This window comes from Pelobates fuscus, chromosome 2, assembly GCF_036172605.1.
Source record: "Pelobates fuscus isolate aPelFus1 chromosome 2, aPelFus1.pri, whole genome shotgun sequence".
NCBI lineage: Eukaryota > Metazoa > Chordata > Amphibia > Anura > Pelobatidae > Pelobates > Pelobates fuscus.
The window spans coordinates 428,839,739-428,864,660 of record NC_086318.1 but is presented as its reverse complement, the minus strand read 5'-3'; positions in this window follow the sequence as shown (position 1 = coordinate 428,864,660).

Genomic DNA, 24,922 nt, shown 5'->3' with positions numbered 1-24,922 from the left:
TTTCTGAATAATTTTACTGAACGCTGAACTGAAAAACCAGGAATGTCACCCCTCCCTCTCCCCCCTCGCGTCTCACAGAAGGCAAGGAGAGAGCCAGCATGAAGTTTTTTAACCATGTCAGCGCTGGAAAGACAGTTACGTTACAATTATTGCAAAAGCAAAGGGACACAAAAACACAACATTTAATAATACTCTTTAGTGAAACTCAATACAAAACCCCCACCCTCTACCAGGGTAATGGCTAACACAAAATACAAAAACAATTATTATAATATACATACATTCTTAACCCTTTGTGATCTAGTTCTTCCTCAACCCTACCTTCCTGCTGAATAGCATTGCTACTCTGTACCAGTAAGCTTGCTTTCTTCTCTGTCAGTAATCTACCACATGAAGGCACAGCAATTTTACACACTTTAGCAATCTCTATCTTCAACTAGATCACACGCGCTAGCCAGCCCTTATTGGGCTTTTCTAACCCTGTTCCATTCCCCTCCTATACAGGCGTCCCAGATATAAGGGGGAAAGGTTTTAAACAGTGTCTACAATGGTGGACTGACACTCGAGAGGGGTGGGTCCCCCCCCAGTGCGTCTTTCCAAAACGTAGACTAGTCACTAATTGGAGGTGAGAAGTGTGTGACCAATCACTTCTCTCACAATAGAAATAGAAGAGGATAGAATAATAATATAGGAAGTATAGAAAAGGTAAAGAGTAAGGAAAAAATCCTTAGGGACAGACACAGGAGTTTAAATGACTCCACATTAAACAAACAACAGTACAGTTGAAATACAGTGCATGCATCACAGTTCAAATGAAATCAACAGTAATCCCTTTCCTTCTACATGTGCTTACTCCAAAGTCACCTTTCTCAACCTCGTAGTGTCCCCGCTCGGAGAACGACTTTCATAAGTCTCACTACCAGCGGCCAAGGATAACAGCTAACACCGGTCCGAAATCCTTTCCAGCCTCCCTCTACTCTGCAGTCCACAAGAATGTGGCCACGTCTATCCTCATTCCCGTAGTGCCCCTATAAAACCCACTTTATAAGTCTCACTACCACGTGATGCGAAAAACAAGCAATACCTGCCTGAATTCCCCCAGGAAACAAAGTCCCCTGCCACAAGGCTAAGTCTCCTACCACAATTAAATAATCGGTGGGCCCTCAGCTCAACTAGAGCCGAAGGGTCCGGGTCAGGACGTCCCCAACTCAACTAGAGCTGGATGGTCCGGGTCAGGACGTCCCCAACTCAACCAGAGCTGGATAGTCCGAACGCGCACAGTGAAGCTAGCTAGGCTATCAAAGTGACACAAAACGGGATCACAGGGAAACTGTGATTCTACACAGATCCCACAGTTCCACAAACTTCTTTTTCCTTACAGCCACAGCCACGAGGCTCCTAAAAGAAGTAAACAGGCAAAGAAGACCCCCCAGGAACACATCCACGGGTCAACCCCTCTTTTTCCTTACAACCACAGCACCGTGGTTCCTAAAAGAGGTAAAACAGGCAACAGAAGACCCCCCAGGAACACATCCACGGGTCAACCCCCCTTTATCCCAAAAGGGGTAAAATACAAACAGATAGACAGACACACTGAAGACCCAGGCAAGTCCCCTCAGGTCCACCCCCCTTTATCCCAAAAAGGGGAAAACAAGCAAGACAGAACCCCAGGCAAATCCCCTGCAGGTCCACCCCCCCTTTATCTCAAAATGGGGAAACAGGCAAACAATTCAAACACACCCAGGCAACAGATAGACTAAAATGCAGGTAAACAAATGAGTAACGAGACACCGGGCAAGATATTACCTGTCTTTGATGTCCTCCCGGGAAGCAGTCACAGACACGTGGACGGGTCAATCAAAGGGGCCGGAACATACCGGTGGCTCTGCAGAAGTCTCTACCGTGTACTTGGAGGTGATCAGTCTCCCTTCCTACCCCCAGGATTCCCCCGTCCAACAGCATCTTCCTTAGGACGGCTCACCGGCCAGACATAGCCCGATGCCCCACGTTGGATGCGCCAAGTTGTTATGGTACTTTTTGAAAGTAAACCAAAATGTTCAAAGTCTATCTGTTCCTGTCCAAATCTGAGATGATTAAATTGCGTATACGCAGAAGTAAGCTCACACTGACACATGGAGTTCAGGTTAAAAGCACTTCAGAAAATTTAATACAATCTGGTTGGAAAACAGTTGTGCAGATCTTTTTAAAAGCAAAATGACATCATCATTGAATATCAGATAATAACTCATAAACATCATTGATTGGATTAAACATTATGTGACTAACTTCGTGTCCACCCACCAATATTATTAATTGGCTCAGGGGTTTGAGTGACCAGCTAGGTGTCCTCCCACCGGGAGGTGGTATTGTTCTGGACAAGGGTGTGGACAGAAGGCTCAGGCGCCATCTTTCCCAGCATGAGGTTTACTCGGTGGAAAGGGGGGCTTGAGCGTCATTTTACACAGTCAGTGATATCAGGCCTCATGTCCAGGTGCAAGGTCTCTTATGAATAGAACATTTCATTACTACTGTGTTCTCGTGGCCTTCAAACTATACTATCTTACAAGTCCTAAGGAGTAGCCGGCAAGTCTTAAGGAGTAGCCAGCACCTCCTGGTACTTGTCCTTGTAGGAAACACGGTCTTTGTCTACTGTATTAATTGGGTTGAGAAGTTCAGTCACGTAAGGTAGTTTTAAAATGAACAAGTTAAGTCATGAGGACAAAATGGAGGATTTGAAGAAGTCAGGTTAGGAGGACAAAATGGAGGATTTGAAGAAGTCAGGTTAAAATGGAGTTAGTACAATAATTCAATACAAGTACAATAATAATTTTTAATAATTCCACATCAGTGTTTCGTCCTCTATGTCTATTATTACATAATCTTTGCGACTTGGTGCTGGTGTTTCATCCTCTATGTCTATTATTACACAATCTTTGCGACTTGGTGTTGGTGTTTCGTCCTCTATGTCTATTACTACATAATCTTTGCGACTTGGTGTTGATTCATTCCTATGTATTTCAAATGCAGAAATCAACAAAAAAAGATTAGGATATTATATAATATATGGAAATAAAGTATCCTTCACATAAAATGTAATTACAAGATGCACCAAACCGTCCCACACACTCCTAACCACTCCAATCACTATATCTTCATTACAACTCACCATTCCTCCTATTTAACCCCTTAACGACGCAGGACGGTTCAGGACCGTCATCTGCATTTTTCCCTTGCCGACCGACGACGGTACTTACCCGATCGCCGTCGTTCCCCCGGCGGCGATCGGCGGTTCTCCCGGTGTGGGGAGACTGCCTGCAGCCCAGACAGTCTCCCCATGGCGAATTAGGACCCCTGTGGCCATGTGATCGCCCAACAGGACGACCACATGGTCACAATAGGTGTCCATGTGTCTGCCTGCAGGGGGACTGTCTGTGCTGACAGGCAGTCTCCCTGCAAGTGTAAAATCAAAAAAAAAAAGAGTTATAGTTAATAAAAAAAATTATTATTATATATGTGTATATATATATATATGATATATAGACATATATTATACCTATATAATATATGTGTATATATCATATATATAATGTCCTACTAAGTGTATTTTTATATTAATATGCACATATATTAATATAAAAATACACTTATAATTAAATTACACACGTATATATATAATATATATATAATAACTATATATATTGTATATATATATTATTATAAAATACAAATAATAAGTAATTTAAATTAAATTAAACATGTAAAAATAATATAAAAAATTTAAAAAAAATTATATATCTATACGAAATTTCATTCTAACTGTATTTTGATATTAATATATATATATTTATATCAAAATACACTTAGAATGAAATTGTATATATATCTATGTATATATAAATAAATAAAAAGAATACGAACTATTCATATGTCCATATACAAAATTACATAAATAATTATATAAATATACACGTAGACTTCAAATATATAAATATGCATATATATTTAAATTCTACGTGCGTATTTATGTAATATTTTTACATAATTAAGTTATTTTATTGATTGCAATTTAAGGGACCTGCATGCCAACCCAAGCCGAAAGTCCAGAGAATTTAATTTGCTGTCACTGTATTTTACCCTGTAACGTTCTACGACACCCTAAAACCTGTACATGGGGGGTACTGTTTTACTCGGGAGACTTTGCTGAACACAAATATTAGTGATTCAAAACAGTAAAACATATCACAGCGATGATATTGTCAGTGAAAGTGACTTTTTTTGCATTTTTCACACACAAACAGCACTTTTACTGATGATATAATTGTTGTGATACATTTTCCAGTTTTGAAACACTAATATTTGTGTTCAGCAAAGTCTCCTGAGTATAAAAGTACCCCCCATGTACAGGTTTTATAGCGTTTTTGAAAGTTACAGGGTCAAATATATGGGTCAAATATTTTTACATTGAAAATGGCCAGGTTGGTTAGGTTGCCTTTGAGAGCGTATGGTAGCCCAGGAATGAGAATTACCCCCATGATGGCATACCATTTGCAAAAGAAGACAACCCAAGTTATTGCAAATGGGGTATGTCCAGTCTTTTTTAGTAACCACTTAGTCACAAACACTGGCCAAAATTAGCGTTCAATTTAGTCTTTTACTTTTTTCACACACAAACAAATATGAACGCTAACTTTGGCCAGTGTTTGCGACTAAGTGGCTACTAAAAAAGTCTGGACATACCCCATATTGAATACCCTGGGTTGTCTACTTTAAAAAAAAATATGTACATGTGGGGTGTTATTCAGCGATTTATGACAGATAATAGTGTTACAATGTCACTATTGATACATTTTAAAAATGTATGTTTTGAAACCGCAATATCCTACTTGTACTTATAGCCCTATAACATGCAAAAAAGTAGCAAAAAGCATGTAAAAGCATGTATTTTTTCAATTTTTCATCATATTTTTTCATTTTTTTTAAAATTAAATTACATGAGTTTATATAAATAATGGTATGTAAAGAAAGCCCCTTTTGTCCTGAAAAAAACAATATATAATTTGTATGGGAACAGTAAATGAGAGAGCGGAAAATTACAGCTAAACACAAACACCACAAAAGTGTAAAAAGATGCCTGGTCGCAAATGTACAACATCGCAAAAACAGTCCGGCCCTTAAGGGGTTAATATAAAATCTTACATACACTGCATAGCCCTGTAAAACATTATGGATGCTGCTCCAACATGGCTACTTACCACTGGTATCTGACTTCTTCACTTTTTGATTCTTTCCAGTTGGGGATTCCTATAAAAAACAGGTAACCAGGTAATTATAAACCAGCGCTGATACAATTCTCAACCTATAATTAGCAAGCCTTTTCCCTTTAGAGCCCTACCCACATACATGGCCATCTGAAGCTGCATTTTCTAAATAAAAAATTCTATATTTATAGTAATCTTTGCGACTTGGTGTTGGTGTTTCGTCCTCTATGTCTATTATTACATAATCTGTGTGACTTGGTGTTGGTGTTTCGTCCTCTGTCTATTATTACATAATCTTTGCGACTTGGTGTTGGTGTTTCGTCCTCTATGTCTATTACTATATAATCTGTGTGACTTGGTGTTGGTGTTTCGTCCTCTATGTCTATTATTACATAATCTGTGTGACTTGGTGTTGGTGTTTCGTCCTCTGTCTATTATTACATAATCTTTGCGACTTGGTGTTGGTGTTTCGTCCTCTATGTCTATTACTACATAATTTGTGTGACTTGGTGTTGGTGTTTCATCCTCTATGTCTATTACTACATAATCTTTGCGACTTGGTGTTGGTGTTTCGTCCTCTATGTCTATTACTACATAATCTTTGCGACTTGGTGTTGGTGTTTCGTCCTCTATGTCTATTATTACATAATCTGTGTGACTTGGTGTTGGTGTTTCGTCCTCTATGTCTATTATTACATAATCTGTGTGACTTGGTGTTGGTGTTTCGTCCTCTATGTCTATTATTACATAATCTTTGTGACTTGGTGTTGGTGTTTCATCCTCTATGTCTATTACTACATAATCTGTGTGACTTGGTGTTGGTGTTTCGTCCTATATGTCTATTATTACATAATCTGTGTGACTTGGTGTTGGTGTTTCGTCCTCTATGTCTATTATTACATAATCTTTGTGACTTGGTGTTGGTGTTTCATCCTCTATGTCTATTATTACATAATCTTTGTGACTTGGTGTTGGTGTTTCATCCTCTATGTCTATTATTACATAATCTTTGCGACTTGGTGTTGGTGTTTCGTCCTCTATGTCTATTATTACATAATCTTTGCGACTTGGTGTTGGTGTTTCGTCCTCTATGTCTATTACTACATAATCTTTGCGACTTGGTGTTGGTGTTTCGTCCTCTATGTCTATTATTACATAATCTGTGTGACTTGGTGTTGGTGTTTTGTCCTCTATGTCTATTATTACATAATCTGTGTGACTTGGTGTTGGTGTTTCGTCCTCTATGTCTATTATTACATAATCTTTGCGACTTGGTGTTGGTGTTTCGTCCTCTATGTCTATTACTACATAATCTTTGCGACTTGGTGTTGGTGTTTCGTCCTCTGTGTCTATTACTACATAATCTTTGCGACTTGGTGTTGGTGTTTCGTCCTCTATGTCTATTATTACATAATCTGTGTGACTTGGTGTTGGTGTTTCGTCCTCTATGTCTATTACTACATAATCTTTGCGACTTGGTGTTGGTGTTTCGTCCTCTATGTCTATTATTACATAATCTGTGTGACTTGGTGTTGGTGTTTCGTCCTCTGTCTATTATTACATAATCTTTGCGACTTGGTGTTGGTGTTTCGTCCTCTATGTCTATTACTACATAATCTGTGTGACTTGGTGTTGGTGTTTTGTCCTCTATGTCTATTATTACATAATCTTTGCGACTTGGTGTTGGTGTTTCGTCCTCTATGTCTATTATTACATAATCTGTGTGACTTGGTGTTGGTGTTTCATCCTCTATGTCTATTACTACATAATCTTTGCGACTTGGTGTTGATTCATTCCTATGTATTTCAAATGCAGAAATCAACAAAAAAAGATTAGGATATTATATAATATATGGAAATAAAGTATCCTTCACATAAAATGTAATTACAAGATGCACCAAACCGTCCCACACACTCCTAACCACTCCAATCACCATATCTTCATTACAACTCACCATTCCTCCTATTTAACCCCTTAACGACGCAGGACGGTTCAGGACTGTCATCTGCATTTATCCCTTGCCGACCGACGACGGTACTTACCCGATCGCCGTCGTTCCCCCGGCGGCGATCGGCGGTTCTCCCGGTGTGGGGAGACTGCCTGCAGCCCAGACAGTCTCCCCATGGCGAATTAGGTCCCCTGTGGCCATGTGATCGCCCAACAGGACGACCACATGGTCACAATAGGTGTCCATGTGTCTGCCTGCCGGGGGACTGTCTGTGCTGACAGGCAGTCTCCCTGCAAGTGTAAAATCAAAAAAAAAATTAAAGTTATAGTTAATAAAAAAAATTATTATAATATATGTGTATATATATATATGATATATAGACATATATTATACCTATATAATATATGTCTATATATCATATACCGTATATACTCGAGTATAAGCCGAGTTTTTCAGCACATTTTTTGTGCTGAAAAACCCCAACTCGGCTTATACTCGAGTCAATAGTCTGTATTATGGCAATTTTCATTGCCATAATACAGACTGGGGGCTGCAGAGATGTAACTTACCTCTCCTGCAGCTCCTGTCAGCTCTCTCCTCCTCCGCGCCGTCTGTTCAGCACCTCGGTCAGCTCCCAGTGTAAATCTCGCGAGAGCCGCGGCTCTCGCGAGACTTACAGTGTGAGCTGATAGAAGGAGCTGCACGGACGGCGCAGAGGAGGAGAGAGCTGACAGGAGCTGCAGGAGAGGTAAGTTACATCTCTGCAGCCCCCACAGCCCCCCCACTGAACTACCAACCCCACTGGACCACCAGGGAAGGAGCCCCCCTCCCTGGCCAGCTAGCAAGCAGGGAGGGGGGGACGAAACAAAAATAAATTAATAATAAAATAATAATACAAAAATAACATTACAAATAATAAATAATAATAAAAAAATATGAAAATAATTAAAAAAAATAATAAGTAAATAAAAAAAATAATGAAAAAAATATTAAAATAATGTAAAAAAAATAATAAAATTGCCCCCCCCCAAGGTTCTGCAACACACACATACACACACACACACACTCATACACACTGCACTCATACACACTGCACTCATACACACTGCACTCATACACACACACACACACTGCATTCATGCACACACTGCACTCATATACACACACACTGCATTCATACACACTGCACTCATACACACTGCACTCATACACACACACACACTGCACTCACACACACACACACACTGCACTCATACACACACACTGCACTCATACACACACACTGCACTCATACACACACACTGCATTCATACACACACACACACACACTGCATTCATACACACTGCACTCATACACACTGCACTCATACACACACACACACTGCACTCATACACAGACACACACTGCACTCATACACACACACACACTGCACTCATACACACACACACACTGCACTCATACACACACACTGCACTCATACACACACACTGCACTCGTATACACACGCTGCACTCGTATACACACACGCTGCACTCATACACACACACACTGCACTCATACACACACACACTGCACTCATACACACACACACTGCATTCATACACACACACTGCATTCACACACACACACTGCATTCATACACACACACTGCATTCATACACACACACTACATTCATTATATACACACACTGGAAATAAATATTCAATTAATATAATTTTTTTAGGATCTAATTTTATTTAGAAATTTACCAGTAGCTGCTGCATTTCTCACCCTAGTCTTATACTCGAGTCAATAAGTTTTCCCAGTTTTTTGGGGTAAAATTAGGGGCCTCGGCTTATATTCGGGTCGGCTTATACTCGAGTATATACGGTATATAATGTCCTACTAAGTGTATTTTTATATTAATATGCACATATATTAATATTAAAATACACTTATAATTAAATTACACACGTATATATATAATATATATAATAACTATATATATTGTATATATATATTATTATAAAATACAAATAATAAGTAATTTAAATTAAATTAAACATGTAAAAATAATATTAAAAATTTTAAAAAAAATTATATATCTATACGAAATTTTATTCTAACTGTATTTTGATATTAATATATATATATATTTATATCAAAATACACTTAGAATGAAATTGTATATATCTCTATGTATATATAAATAAATAAAAAGAATACGAACTATTCATATGTCCATATACAAAATTACATAAATAATTATATAAATATACACGTAGACTTCAAATATATAAATATGCATATATATTTAAATTCTACGTGCGTATTTATGTAATATTTTTACATAATTAAGTTATTTTATTGATTGCAATTTAAGGGACCTGCCTGCCAACCCAAGCCGAAAGTCCAGAGAATTTAATTTGCTGTCACTGTATTTTACCCTGTAACGTTCTACGACACCCTAAAACCTGTACATGGGGGGTACTGTTTTACTCGGGAGACTTTGCTGAACACAAATATTAGTGATTCAAAACAGTAAAACATATCACAGCGATGATATTGTCAGTGAAAGTGACTTTTTTTGCATTTTTCACACACAAACAGCACTTTTACTGATGATATAATTGTTGTGATACATTTTCCAGTTTTGAAACACTAATATTTGTGTTCAGCAAAGTCTCCTGAGTATAAAAGTACCCCCCATGTACAGGTTTTATAGCGTTTTTGAAAGTTACAGGGTCAAATATATGGGTCAAATATTTTTACATTGAAAATGGCCAGGTTGGTTAGGTTGCCTTTGAGAGCGTATGGTAGCCCAGGAATGAGAATTACCCCCATGATGGCATACCATTTGCAAAAGAAGACAACCCAAGGTATTGCAAATGGGGTATGTCCAGTCTTTTTTAGTAACCACTTAGTCACAAACACTGGCCAAAATTAGCGTTCAATTTAGTTTTTTACTTTTTTCACACACAAACAAATATGAACGCTAACTTTGGCCAGTGTTTGCGACTAAGTGGCTACTAAAAAAGTCTGGACATACCCCATATTGAATACCCTGGGTTGTCTACTTTAAAAAAAATATGTACATGTGGGGTGTTATTCAGCGATTTATGACAGATAATAGTGTTACAATGTCACTATTGATACATTTTAAAAATGTATGTTTTGAAACCGCAATATCCTACTTGTACTTATAGCCCTATAACATGCAAAAAAGTAGCAAAAAGCATGTATTTTTTTCAATTTTTCATCATATTTTTTCATTTTTTTTAAATTAAATTACATGAGATTATATAAATAATGGTATGTAAAGAAAGCCCCTTTTGTCCTGAAAAAAACAATATATAATTTGTATGGGAACAGTAAATGAGAGAGCGGAAAATTACAGCTAAACACAAACACCACAAAAGTGTAAAAAGATGCCTGGTCGCAAATGTACAACATCGCAAAAACAGTCCGGTCCTTAAGGGGTTAATATAAAATCTTACATACACTGCATAGCCCTGTAAAACATTATGGATGCTGCTCCAACATGGCTACTTACCACTGGTATCTGACTTCTTCACTTTTTGATTCTTTGCCAGTTGGGGATTCCTATAAAAAACAGGTAACCAGGTAATTATAAACCAGCGCTGATACAATTCTCAACCTATAATTAGCAAGCCTTTTCCCGTTAGAGCCCTACCCACATACATGGCCATCTGCAACTGCATTTTCGAAATAAAAAATTCTATATTTATAATTGTAGATTCATGTATTTTGCAATTATCTGTGAAATATGTAATATTTTATACCTTCAGGATTGTGGATTTATTTAACTGTAATATTGTGTTATATTTAATAATGTGAGGATTGTTCACTTTATTCACCTGACATTTTCCCACCACAGCTTCACAGTACCCCAATATCCCGAAATGTATGCTTTCCTGCAAACACTTTTAAAGGGCCACCTATAGTGGTAGCTTAAACACGGCATGACCATATGGTGTGACTAAATCATCATATGCATTAGCAAGGATAGGTGATTTCAAGAAAGATTTACTTTTTTTTATTTAATTTTTTTGTGTTATCCTTACTGTGCATTTTGTATATATATATATTTTGTCTTTCACTCAGTTTCTGTGCATCAAGCTGGTTAGTTATCACAGGTGTCTGTGCCGCGAGATACCGGTGTAAAGCAGCATTTCTTTATTTAATTTATATATATTTTTTTTTTACTCTGTATGGCTGCTGCACCAAGCTGGGTACTTACCCCAGGCATCTGCATGTGTATCTGAGTAGTGTCCACGGATGTCTCTGATAGAATCTGAAACGTTTCAGCTTTGATTGTTGCTCCATTTTTGTCTGTCTTTGCACAGATCGGACATTCCTCAGTCTGCAACAGACAGGAAACTTTAAACTAGCGCTGATACAATATAGCAGTATTCTCAGCCAATAATTATCAATACTATTCAGCTTTGATTTTATTAAAGACACGGAGGCTCATATTATGCATAACTCTTTCTTTATTTCCTCAGCAGCAAAGATAGAGGAATATAAATATTATCAAAAATGAAAGAAAAAACTGTACAGGCACAACAGGCAGCCAATCACATAATAGAGGAAGTAGCTATATAAGTCCTGTGTCTCCCACAATCCCCCTCTTTCTTTGCTGCTTCCTCAGACAGCTAAGTATCTTACTTGAGCTCTCCTACTCATTACATTGTGCTTTGTGATGTTTACTTGTGGTTCATGTTTCTGATTATGCTTATTACTATTATTGTTGTATTTATTCACTGTTGATATATTTTTCTGGTACCTACATCGTTGGTGTATTTGGGGGTTCCCCTGGGACTTTGCCCGCCGCCGCGGGCTGTTTTTCCCCTCCCTCCAAACCCTGTTTCTCTTCTCGCTTCTCAGCGATATCACTTTGCCGCGCGGGTCCTTCTCTGTGACCGCGGCTGAGTGTGCTCGTTTTTTCCCCTCTAGCGGGCTGCCCGCGCGGGTAGGTGCACGCGCCCCTTCCCCCGCCGGGAGCCGGTCCGCGAGCGCACTCTGACACGTGCGGCGGCCATTTTGGGCGGTCACTCGCATCACCCTGTTCTGCCGTGCGGTCGGTCCCTGTTCTTCTCCGGGTTCCCCTGCTACACCAACGATCAGGTTTTAGCTTGTACTCTGTTCTGCTGGGTTAATCAACCCATTTCTAGTGTTTTCCTTTCGGCTTATATTAGTGCCCGTTTTTTTCTATAGTGCATCATTATGCAGGATAGTAAGGATGGGCCTACTGACCCCTCTGGGGATTTCCCGATAGATAACCCTGAGGGTGCTATGGCCTCTCAGGAGCTCCAGGCCTTATTAGAGGCTACTATGGCTTCCTCCCTTCAAAAGGCTATTGCCTCCGCTATGGGGGCTGTCTCATCCTCCTTTACCCAGTCACTACACTCTGTGTTTTTGCCTTCCATGGCTACCCCTAACCCTCAGGGTGTGGGGTCCCCTTCCCCTGCCCAAACTGTGCCGGGTGCCCGTAAGGCGAAGGCAAAGTCTAGACATATCGGCTCCCACTCCTCGATGCAGGCTTTGCCTGCCATGACTGACACGCCTATGGCGGTCGCAGATAGCGCGCACCCCACGCGCACAAGAGCCCCTGGCCGGGCTAAAAAGGCTAGATTATGGAAACGGGCTAGAGCCCTGGATGATGGGTCGGATACCGACCGGAGTGTGGAAGATGATTCCGATATTATGGAGTATGACTCCTATGTTGAGGGCGAGTCAGGCGAGGATCAACCCGCTACGGGTGTAACCCCTTCTGGGTCCTCTGCCAACCCCCGAGGAAAGGTGCCAGGCCTCGCTGGAGATGATAATAAAGGGCTTTTAGACCCACAGGGTAACCCCATGTTTGACTCGGACGACCTACGTCACCCGCGGTCTGCTGAATGGGTCCCTCCGGACCATATCGCCCAATATGTGGCTAAACGTATACGCACACCTCTGTCCAAGGAAGGCCGCAATAAATTGCGCGCCGAATGCCCACGACCTTCCCTCCCTGGCGCTGCCTGTAAGACCCCAGACGTTGACCCTCAAATTGCCCAATTTTTAAATAAGTCTGGGTGGAAACCTAAGAAGGGTCTTGATCACTCCCTGAAAGGGTGCCAAGATAAGATCCTAGACACGCTGGGCCCCCTGTCAAAACTGTACGAGCTTCTTGACGCCGCTCGTACTGGTGACTCTGTTTTGGATGTCGATGTGGCCATCGGGTGGGTCCAGCGGGCTATTTGCCTTATAGGAAATGCTAACACGGCCATGTCTTCCGAGAGACGCAAGGCAATTCTCTTAAAAATAGACCCTAAACTGGCCGCTATGACTGTAGCTGAACCTGATTCAGCCGATGAGGGGATGTTGTTCGGCACATCCTTCGTAAAGGACATGGGATCCTATGTCAAAACATTTACGGCGATCGACAAGGCGCAAGCAAATATGAAGCGCGTATTCGCGCCTAAGGTTTTCGGAGGGGCCGGGCGTAGCAGGAACTGTCCACCCGGCCGTGGTTTCCGAGGCTCGTTCCGTGCCACCAGAGGTTCCTTTTTCCCCTCCCGAGGGTTCCAAGATCCGAAAACGCCTCCCTTCTTTCCGGCAAGAGGGAGATCGTGGGGCTCCAGATACCCCCTGTGGTGGGTCTTCGGGAAGACGCCCTTATGGTGAGTACCCTTTCTTCCCCTCTCGATCAGGTTCGGGTGGCGGGGAGGCTGGCCTTATTCTACCTAAGGTGGGCAGATATAACCTCAGATGCTTGGGTTCTTTAATGCGTAAACGGTTATTAACTGGATTTTGTCTCCCTGCCTGTTCAAATGTATGCCCCCAGGGAATTGTCTCTCCCACAGGAGCAGGACGCGATGATCTCCGCAGAAGTCGAGGAGATGTTCTCGAAAGGCGCCATCGAAGAATTGCCGTTCGCCACTCCAGGCTTTACGAGCAATCTCTTCCTAGTGCCCAAGAAAGGGGGCGGAGTCCGCCCAGTGATAAATCTTCGCCCTCTCAACGCCTTCCTACGCTACCATCACTTTCAGATGGAAGGCATTCATTGTCTCAGAGACCTTCTGAGACAATCGGATTGGATGGCCAAGTTGGACCTGAAGGACGCGTACTTCACGGTTCCAATAGCAATAGAGTCCAGGGACTACTTACACTTCACCTGGCACGGACGGCGTTGGCGTTTTACATGCCTGCCGTTCGGTCTCTCCTCGGCCCCTTGGTGTTTCACCAAGGTGATGAAGCCGGTGGTGTCGTACCTCCGTACCCGAGGGGTTCGACTGATTATTTACCTGGACGACATCCTAATCATGTCCCAATCGTTGGAATGCCTGAGACTGCATTTGGACTGGACAGTCAACCTCTTACAGAACCTAGGTTTTCTGATCAACTGGGACAAGTCGGTCCTGACCCCCGCCCAGTCTATGGAGTTTTTGGGGTTCCAGGTGGATTCCGTACGGCAGTTCCTGTACTTGCCGGAATCCAAGATGAAAGCCATCCAGAAGGAGCTTCGTCGAGCTCTTCGTGCTTCGGACTTATCGGTCCGACAGTTGGCAAGGATCATCGGTCTACTGGCCTCCTCCATTCAGGCGATATTCCCAGGCCCTTTGCATTACCGGGCTCTCCAGCGGCTCAAGGGGTCACACCTACGTTCGGGTCACTCCTACGAATCTCGGATATGTTTGGACGAGGAATCCAGGGACGAGCTGGTATGGTGGCTAGCACACATGGAAGCCTGGAACGGAAGGGCGATTTTCGGTTCCATTCCGGACGTGATCATAGAATCAGATGCCAGCTTGCAAGGCTGGGGGGCTCGTTGTGGCAACGTTTCCACTGGAGGCAGATGGTCCGACACAGAGAAGTCGTTGCACATCAACTGCCTAGAACTTCTGGCAGGAGCCTTTGCGATTCGCAGCCTTACCCCTGGAAGGGCGAACTGTTGCGTTCTCCTCAAGTTAGACAACGTATCGGCGGTCCGATACATAAATCACCTGGGCGGCACCAAGTCCAGGATGTTGGCTCTCTTGGCGAAGGATTTTTGGCAGTTCTGCCTTTTCAACAACGTTTCGGTGACGGCGGAACATATTCCGGGTCTGGACAATTCAGGTGCGGATTGGAACTCCAGACATTTAAGAGACTCGGGAGACTGGCGCTTGCACGCCTCGGTCTTCCAAAGCCTAACCGGGTTGTGGGGGCGATTCGAGATGGACCTATTCGCCTCTCGCCTGAACACTCAATTGCCAAAGTTCTACAGTTGGAGACCGGATCCGGCGGCTGTGGCGACGGATGCCTTTCTTCAGGAATGGCCGCCGGGCCGCCTGTATGCCTTTCCTCCATTCAACATGATTGCTCGTACGATCTCGAAGCTGGTTCGTCACGACTGCTGTCTGGCTCTGATCACACCTCTGTGGAGATCCCGTCCGTGGTTCCCTCGACTGATGGAGTTGTCCATAGACTTCCCTCGTCTTCTACCGAACTTTCAGAACCTCCTTCTGGATCCGGATGGGAACTCGCACGAATTGGTACTATGGCACCAGTTGCCCCTGGTAGCGTGGTTCCTTTCAGGGGACGCTGGCTTGTCCCTGACGTTCCACAAACAACTCTCTTGCTCCTCGATAACACCTGGGCTCCGGGCACGCGATCAGCTTACCGAGCTGCATGGAAGTCTTGGTCTGATTGGTGCATGGAACGGGCAATGGATCCCGTATCTGCCCCTCTCCATTTGATCTTGGAGTTTCTCACAGCCCTGTTCGACAAGGCGTACAGAACTATCAATGTTTTTCGCTCGGCCATATCTGCCGGTCACGGAGGTTTGGAGGGTTTACCCGTCGGCAAACATCCTTTTGTATGCCGTCTTCTCAAGGGTATTCGCCTCGTCCGTCCACCTAGGTCGCGTTTTTCTGCCTTTTGGGACGTCAACATAATGTTGCGGTTCCTGTCGGAGTGGTATCCTAACCACGACTTGACCCTTAAGCAGCTATCCTCCAAGATGGTTATGCTGCTTTGCCTGATCTCTTGTAAGAGAGTCTCCGATGTCAGGGCTCTTGACTGGGGTGCCTTTGTGTTTACTCCTGAAGGCGTTACTTTCAACATATCTAGGAGGACTAAGTCGGCATCCAAATCCTTCGTATATCCTAGATTTTCGTTATGTCCAGCACTCTGTCCGGTGGATTGTTTGAAGGCCTATCTGGATGCTACGCGAACGTTGCGTTCGCCTGACCGACATCCCCTATTCATTTCATTTAAGGCTCCTCATCGTCCAGTCTCGACACCGACGCTAGCGCGTTGGATTCGTTGGCTTTTATCCCTAGCGGGTATAGATACGTCTATTTTTACACCTTATTCTGTACGAGGTGCTATGGCCTCGAAGGCATCCACAGTTGGTTGCCGTCTGGAAGACATCATGCGCGCAGCGGACTGGTCCCGAGAATCAACCTTCAGGGACTTCTATTTCAGACCAATTGAACACATCACATCTCAGGTGATAGCACAGCTTTGAACTTGCATAATATGAGCCTCCGTGTCTTTAATAAAATTCCCAGATTTTACTAGTAACATGACGTAAAGTCATGATTTTATTAAAGACACGGAGGCGAGTATTATTCCCTCCCACCCTCCCGGTGTGGATTTGGGATAGGAGATGCTTCAATACTATGCAGGTATGTTTTTTCAATTAGGTCTGTATTTGAGTCATGTATTTTTATCATGTAATTTTATCATGTTTGGATGTTTTTTTGACCGTTTTATACTGGTTCTAATTTTATATATTTTCTATTCCAGAATCCAATTTCATGTATGACTCCTCACGGTTATGTTTGGTAAGTCTACAGTTTTGAGTTTGGAAAGTACCATATTTTTCTATCTTTTTTAGCTTGAAGTTGTCGCATTGTTTCCGTTTACTGTTTGGATCAAGTGGGACATCGTTCATCTTACCTGGTCTTCGGTCTTCACAAGAAAGAGGGGGATTGTGGGAGACACAGGACTTATATAGCTACTTCCTCTATTATGTGATTGGCTGCCTGTTGTGCCTGTACAGTTTTTTCTTTCATTTTTGATAATATTTATATTCCTCTATCTTTGCTGCTGAGGAAATAAAGAAAGAGTTATGCATAATACTCGCCTCCGTGTCTTTAATAAAATCATGACTTTGCGTCATGTTACTAGTAAAATCTGGGAATTGTTGCTCCATTTTTGTCTGTCTTTGCACAGATCGGACATTCCTCAGTCTGCAACAGACAGGAAACTTTAAACTAGCGCTGATACAATATAGCAGTATTCTCAGCCAATAATTATCAATACTATTCCAGCCATAGCATACCGAAGTGGATCTTGTTGGATAGAACATCAGTAGAATAAGTATTTTCTATAGTTCCTTTATTTCCTCATGCTATTGGGTTACAGGACACAAACTATTTTTCATTTAAATACCCTTTGATCTTATTGACTTATATTGCGCGATTGTATTAGGGAATCATACACTACGTTTTTTGTTTTGTTATTAATACCCGATATTAGAATGTAAAGACGTGGATAATGCAAACTTAGATGGACCAATAATTACGGATTAGGTCGGGAGTATTCAACCTACAAAACTACTGCACTATTAATGGACAAGAGTGAAATAGTGGCCCACGCCTTTAGTTATATGATATAATCTATTCCGCAAAATTGCTGTACATTTGTGCCCACATTGACGGATTGTTTATTTATTGACAAACACTGTATGATTGCTGGATAATGTCTTATGTTACCTTTTACAAATATTTTTTTTTTTTTTTTTTGTGAAACAGATTAAAAATAGAGGCCACTGGCAAAGTTTTACCTTATAATTCAGGCATCTGAGGAGCTTGAGAGGTCCCAGACCTTTATAAATCAAGCACATAACAATCGTGCTGATGATGGAGCACAGTAAAAATATTGTTTTGGGAGCCTCGATTCCTATAGATATAAATGAAATGAATAAGTAATAAGACTGAGGGGTGCATGCATTTTGGAATTTAAATTAATAAATTCAGAGCTGTACATACATAGCATATACCTGTGCAATCTACATATCAAGTTGCCGTGGACATTTTATATCATGAGTACATCTTTTGCAATTAAACCTAAAATGTATGTAAAGATTTTTATAATACTCTAAATTACACACACGAGAAGACATGGTGCAGCAGGTCTCTTTAAACATAGAATATGAAACAAGATTAAATAAATACTTTAGCCCTGCGAAAAACATGATTGAGGTAAAGACCTGATGGGAGTAACATATTAGCCCCAGGGGGCAAACTGGGGATGGGGAAGATGGCTAACTACATGGTACAGAAAAAAAAAAAGCGCTGCTATCCTGGCTTTGCGACAAATTTAAAAATCAGTGGCACCACAGAAGAAGGTGGTATTAATTGCAAGAGCTACCTACATTGTACCCACACTGTACTTAGTAACATTCCCCGTGTATACCCTACTACAGGGTACTACTATATAGGCACCCAGACTACTTTATCTCCCTGTCAGTTCATCATGTAAAACACGGCCGTTGTATTGCTGTTATTTATCGTCCCTCTGGTTCCCCTCTTCTCTTCCTTGACCACTTTGCTGCCTGGCTACCCTATTTCCTCTCTTCTAATATTCCATCCCTAATTCTCTGGGACTTCAATATTCCTATGAACCCACCTTTGACCTCTGCAGCCTCTAAACTACTTTCAATTACTTCCTCCCTCGGGCTATCACAGTGGGCTAATTCTCCCACCCATGTAGCTGGCAATCCCCTTGACCTAATCGTCTCTTAGATAGAAACATAGAATGTGACGGCAGATGAGAACCATTCGGCCCATCTAGTCTGCCCAATTTTCTAAAATGTTTCTGTATGCTATAGGAGCCAATTCAAGGTACTAACTCACACCTATAAAGCACTGAACCACTCTAGCCCCTCTTATATCTCCTCACAGATCCATAGGTATGTCCCTTCTCGGTCTCTCCGCTCTGCCCGTGACCACCTCCTGTCCGTTGTTCGCACCCGTACAGCCAACTCACGCTTGCAGGACTTCTCGCGGGTGGCTGCCTTCCTAGGGAATAGCCTGCCTACCGCCATCAGACTCTCCCCTAGTCTTGCATCTTTTAAGAAGTGCCTTAAAACCCATCTCTTTAGGAAAGCTTATGGCCTCCAAGACTAACCCCTACCTCACATACCTGTCTCTTGCTCTCTCCTAAAGGGCAGCCCACCTTATTTGACTGCAAATTCCTGTCCTAATGTGTTTTACACCCCACCTTCTATAGAATGTAAGCTCGAATGAGCAGGGTCCTCTTCAACCTATTGTTCCTGTAAGTTTTTTGTAATTGTCCTATTTATAGTTAAATCCCCCTCTCATAATATTGTAAAGCGCTACGGAACCTGTTGGCGCTATATAAATGGCAATAATAATAATAATAAGGTGTTTAAATGTTTTTTTAGGCTGTTTTATCTTATAGCCATTGGAAGTACTTCCTCTGTAATGATGACTGGGTCTTGATATAAAAGTGCTCCCTAAAATTGAGAATTAGATTATTAGTAAGATAAATTATTAGAAAGAAATTAAGGAACCTCTTTCTATGTATCTTGATACACTAATGTAAATAATTTAATGCGGTATATATTGATGTTTAATCGCTATGACAAATATTTACAATGTAACGATTCAAATCATATGTCAAGTTTGTGTCACAAGACATTCCAGGGGACATGGACTAAACATCTCATCTATTGGAGTGTTGGCTTCAATTGTCACCTGTTATTTATACATAGGAACAGGGCCGGTGCTACCATAAGGCGTACCGGCCCTGGGGGCGCAAAATTAGGCTGACCGGAAGGAGGGAAGCGCACTGCGCTCCCCTCCAGCCGACGACCTATTGTAGCTTGGCCGAGCGCTACCAGGGTCGCAGGGGGCCCGGCCGCCCCTGCGACCCGGTATGTACCCACTGGGCCAGCCTCTTCCCTTGGGGGGCCCAGGAGTCGGCCACCTCAGGTCCCCCGAGGCTGGCCCTGATATCACCGGGCGTCCGGTTCTGCGGGCGCGCGAGTGAGCACTCTCCCATGTGTGCTTCCTCTTCTGCTCCCTCGCACGCCGCATACTGATACCGGAGCCGGACGATGACGTCATCTTCCGGCGCCGGCATCCCTACGCGGTGCGCAAAGGAAGCTGAAGAGAAAGCACACATGGGAGAGTGCTCCCTCGCCCGCCAGCAAGCAAGCCTGCCTGCCTGCCTACCTGCCCACCTACCTGCCCAGGAGCCCAGCAGCACCACTGGACCCCAGGGAATCCCTTCAGCACTCCAAAAGGTAAGGAGGCTGGGGGATTAAATAAAAAAAAAACATGTGTTAGTGTGAGTGTCAGTGAGTGTGTCTGCTATTGTCATTGAGTTTGTCTGCTAGTGTCAGTGAGTGTGTCTGCTAGTGACTGTCAGTGTGTGTGTCTGCTAGTGTCAGTGTGTGTGTCTGCTAGTGTCAGTGTGTGTGTCTGCTAGTGTCAGTGTGTGTGTCTGCTAGTGAGTGTCAGTGTGTGTGTCTGCTAGTGAGTGTGTCTGCTAGTGAGTGTCAGTGAGTGTGTCAGTGAGTGTGTCAGTGAGTGTGTCTGTGAGTGTGTCTGTGAGTGTGTCAGTGAGTGTGTCAGTGAGTGTGTCTGCTAGTGAGTGTCAGTGAGTGTGTCTGCTAGTGAGTGTGTCTGCTAGTGAGTGTCAGTGAGTGTGTCTGCTAGTGAGTGTCAGTGAGTGTGTTACTGTGTGTATTGGTGAGTCTGTTTGATGTCTGTTAGTGAGTGTGTGTTTGTCAGTGAGTGTGTATGTATGTCTGTCACTGAGTGTGTCTGTCAGTAAATGTGTGTGTCTGTTAGCTGGTGTGTATGCATCTGTTCATGAGAGTGTGTGTGTGTGTGTGTGTCTTCTGCACTTTCTCCAGTGCCGGACTCCCTTGGCGCTGGGGATCCCTCCGCCTCTCAGCTCCGAATGCTCTTGCCGCGCACGCATTCAAACCGCCCATAGGAAATGCTTTCCTATGGACGTTCAGTGTCTTAGAAAAGCGGAAGCTCCTCTAGCGGCTGTCAGTGAGACCGCCACTAGAGGCTGGATTAACCCTCAGAGAAACTGCTATGCTTTCAGCTGCAGGGTTAAAACTAGAGGGACCTGACACCCAGACCACTTCATCGAGCTGATGTGATCTGGGTGTCTGTAGTGGTCCTTTAAGTTTGTGTGCATCTGCATGCACTGGCGTACATACCGCGGTCGCAGGGGTCACAGCCCTGCAACCCCTGCGACCAGGTGCCCACCGCCATGTGTTGCGGCCCAGGGCCAAGCAGAGTAAGCGCGAGGGGGGGGTCGGGCGGGCCCACGGATCAGTTTTCACACCGGGGCCCCATGGGTCATGTGTACGCCACTGCACCTACCCTGGTGTCTGCCGCAGGCTGTGTGGAGGGGGTGGGGATATGAATGACATCATATCCCTGCTCCCTGTGTACCACACAGCGCGGCTGGGGCCCTGTGATGGGGCTGGGCTGCAGGCAGGACTCCAAGGAGCCGGACAGCATGCACCCAGGGGACAAGATTGAACTGATGTAAGTATGTAATTGTGTATGTCTCTGTATGTATGTCTCTGTATGTGTGTATGTCTCTGTATGTATGTATGTCTCTGTATGCCTGTATGTATGTCTCTGTGTGTCTCTGTATGTCTCTGTATGTGTCTGTGTCTGTATGTCTCTGTATGCATGTATGTCTCTGCCTGTGTGTCTGTATGTGTCTGTATGCATGTATGTCTCTGCCTGTGTGTCTGTATGTGTCTGTATGCATGTATGTCTCTGCCTGTGTGTCTGTATGTGTCTGTATGCATGTATGTCTCTGCCTGTGTGTCTGTATGTCTCTGTATGCATGTATGTCTCTGCATGTGTGTCTGTATGTGTCTGTGTCTGTATGTCTCTGTATGCATGTATGTCTCTGCATGTGTGTCTATCTGTGTCTGTATGTCTCTGTATGTTTATTCCTGTGTTTGTATGACCCTTATTTTAAACGAGGGTGGGGGGCACCAAAATGCATCTTCGCCTGTGTAACTAAAAATCCTAGCACCGGTCCTGCATAGGAAACAGATTTGGAGGACAAATGCAATGTTTTCTGCATTAAAAATTACATCAAAAAGCAGTTTAACAATTACTTCTAGTGAATAATCCACAAGGTTACATTCAGACACAGACGCTTACCAAGATTCAAAAACGACCAGCAAAACAGCCACAAGAGACCAAATATAGGGCCTGTCACAGCTAGAAAGATGGCTTCGAAATGAATTTTCTTGTCCAGTTGTACTGGAACGAAGGCAAAGGACACGTTGTACCGATCAACAATGTGCCTAAGAACAATATACACCAGTCCTGAAAGAGAATATATGAAATATATGTGTTAACGCATGGAGAATGTGTGCTGAATCCAGTGTAACTCCTGCTTTGCAATCAGTCTTAGGTCAATGATTTCAAAACCCAGAATGAAAATAAAAGCTATTTTCAGAACTTCAACCTATTTACCTGTCTCTATAGAAGACCTTCATGCTTTTTCAAATATGAGAATGTTATCCCCTTGGTAAGCTACAAGGTTAAAAAAAAACCTTACAAATGGAAAAGTGATTTCTTTTTTTGTTTCCCAAATAATTTACAGTTTCAATGTAATCTTAATTATTTTATTTTTTTCTGGACTCAACTAAAACATAACTGTTTATGACAGAGGCAGCACTTCCAGTTACGTTTGCAGCCTGCACTCCCTTACTCTGTGCAGTGAAAATTTGGAGGCTTGACCAAAATAAATCTTAACTCTTGCTACTTTCTTTTGGTAACTAGCCCATACCAGGGGACATCACAGCAGTGAGGTCTCCATGTTCCGATTCTGATAATCTATTAACAGTTATACGATTACAGATACCTTGATAAACATAATGCATCCTAAACATTTACATACCAAATAGAGCAATTAGGGGATTGGTTAAACTGTAAGCCATGATGACTGTAAAGGTGAAGATCATATCTGCATACATGACTCCAAGCTCAATCTGATAGACCTGGTTCTGTAAAATAATGAAATAATAGTAATTACCATAAATCAATTGCAGTTAATGTCATAGTCATTCTACTCCAAATTATAGAATCAGTAGTTTACCTTCCGTATGGTGTTCCTTTCTCCTGCAGACTTTGCAGTCGCCATATTCCATACAAAATACAAGACATCTGGAACACGAATCAAATTCATTCCATTTCCTACAAACGCGGCGTTTATTATGTAATTTACAAAGAATGCTCCTTGGTTGGGAAGGAACAAACATCTAAGGAGAAAGGAACAGTGTTAACATGGGCTGATAAATTATGACACATCATGGCAGAAGTACGTAAAAAAGACAGCAGGGTGTAGAGAAGACACAGTTGATCTAAATTCAGATTACAGGTAATAGAGAATATGCCTCCCCTAGACAAGGCTGAAATATTTATAATTATTACAACACAAAAGGATAATCTGAATAGGGAACTCAAGTCAGGACCCTGTGACATGAATAGGCCATTTGACTTGCCACCCTTTCTGTGAGACAATCAGATTACCCACACGGAAGCTTGTTTGGTATATTTTCAGGGTGCATTTGATTTCAGCTTTTGTATATTCTTGGCTTATTTCTCAATATAAAATATGTTTTTATATATAAGACAATTGTGCAATGCGTAACTTTCCAGGGTAACGGTTACGCCCCCTTACTAAGCATCCACATAAAACACCATATACAGGTGACACTCAAAAAATTAGAATACTCAGATTTTAGACGGCTGCGTTGACCCTGGACTTAATTAATTGGCCGTGATTATGGGTACCCATCTGAGAAGGAAGAATTTGTGAGTGCCCATTAATTGCCTAGAATAATATTGGCAGGATTAAAAGAAATAAAGAAGGATGGGACAGAAAGAGAGATACAAGGGGAGACACCATGACGGAGAGGGATGGGACAAAGCTGGCAGGACAAAAGAAGATATACAACAGGAGTCATAGAATTGGAGAGGAATGTCAGTATACAGAGAGGTGATAATTGAAAATATAAGACAAAATCTTGTTACGTACTGCAAGCGTTCAACACCTCCCCAGGCCTCCTCACTGCCTAACAGCCACTGGAAAAAGAAGTCCGTACTGGAAAATGGAAATACAAGGGTGGTTACTAGTGATGTCCCGATCGGTTCGCTGGCGAATAGTTCCTGGCGAACATAGCATGTTTGCGTCCGCCACCGCGGGCGAACACATGCGCTGTTCGGTCCGCCCCCTATTCTTTATCATTGAGTAAACTTTGACCCTGTACCTCACAGTCAGCAGACACAGTCCAGCCAATCAGCAGCATACCCTCCCTAGCAGACCCTCCCACCTACTGGACAGCATCCATTTTAGATTCAGTCGGAAGCTGCAACCATTTTATTTTAATTTTTCAATTTATTATTATAATTTTTTTTTTCAGTGCATATAAATGTTACAAGCAGATACTCCCCCCAGACACTCTGTATTACTGCAGATACTCCCCCCAGACACTCTGTGTTACTGCAGATACTCCCTCCAGACACTCTGTGTTACTGCAGATACTCCATCCAGACACCCTGTGTTACTGCAGATACTCCCTCCAGACACTCTGTATTACTGCAGATACTCCCTCCAGACACTCTGTATTACTGCAGATACTCCCCCCAGACACTCTGTGT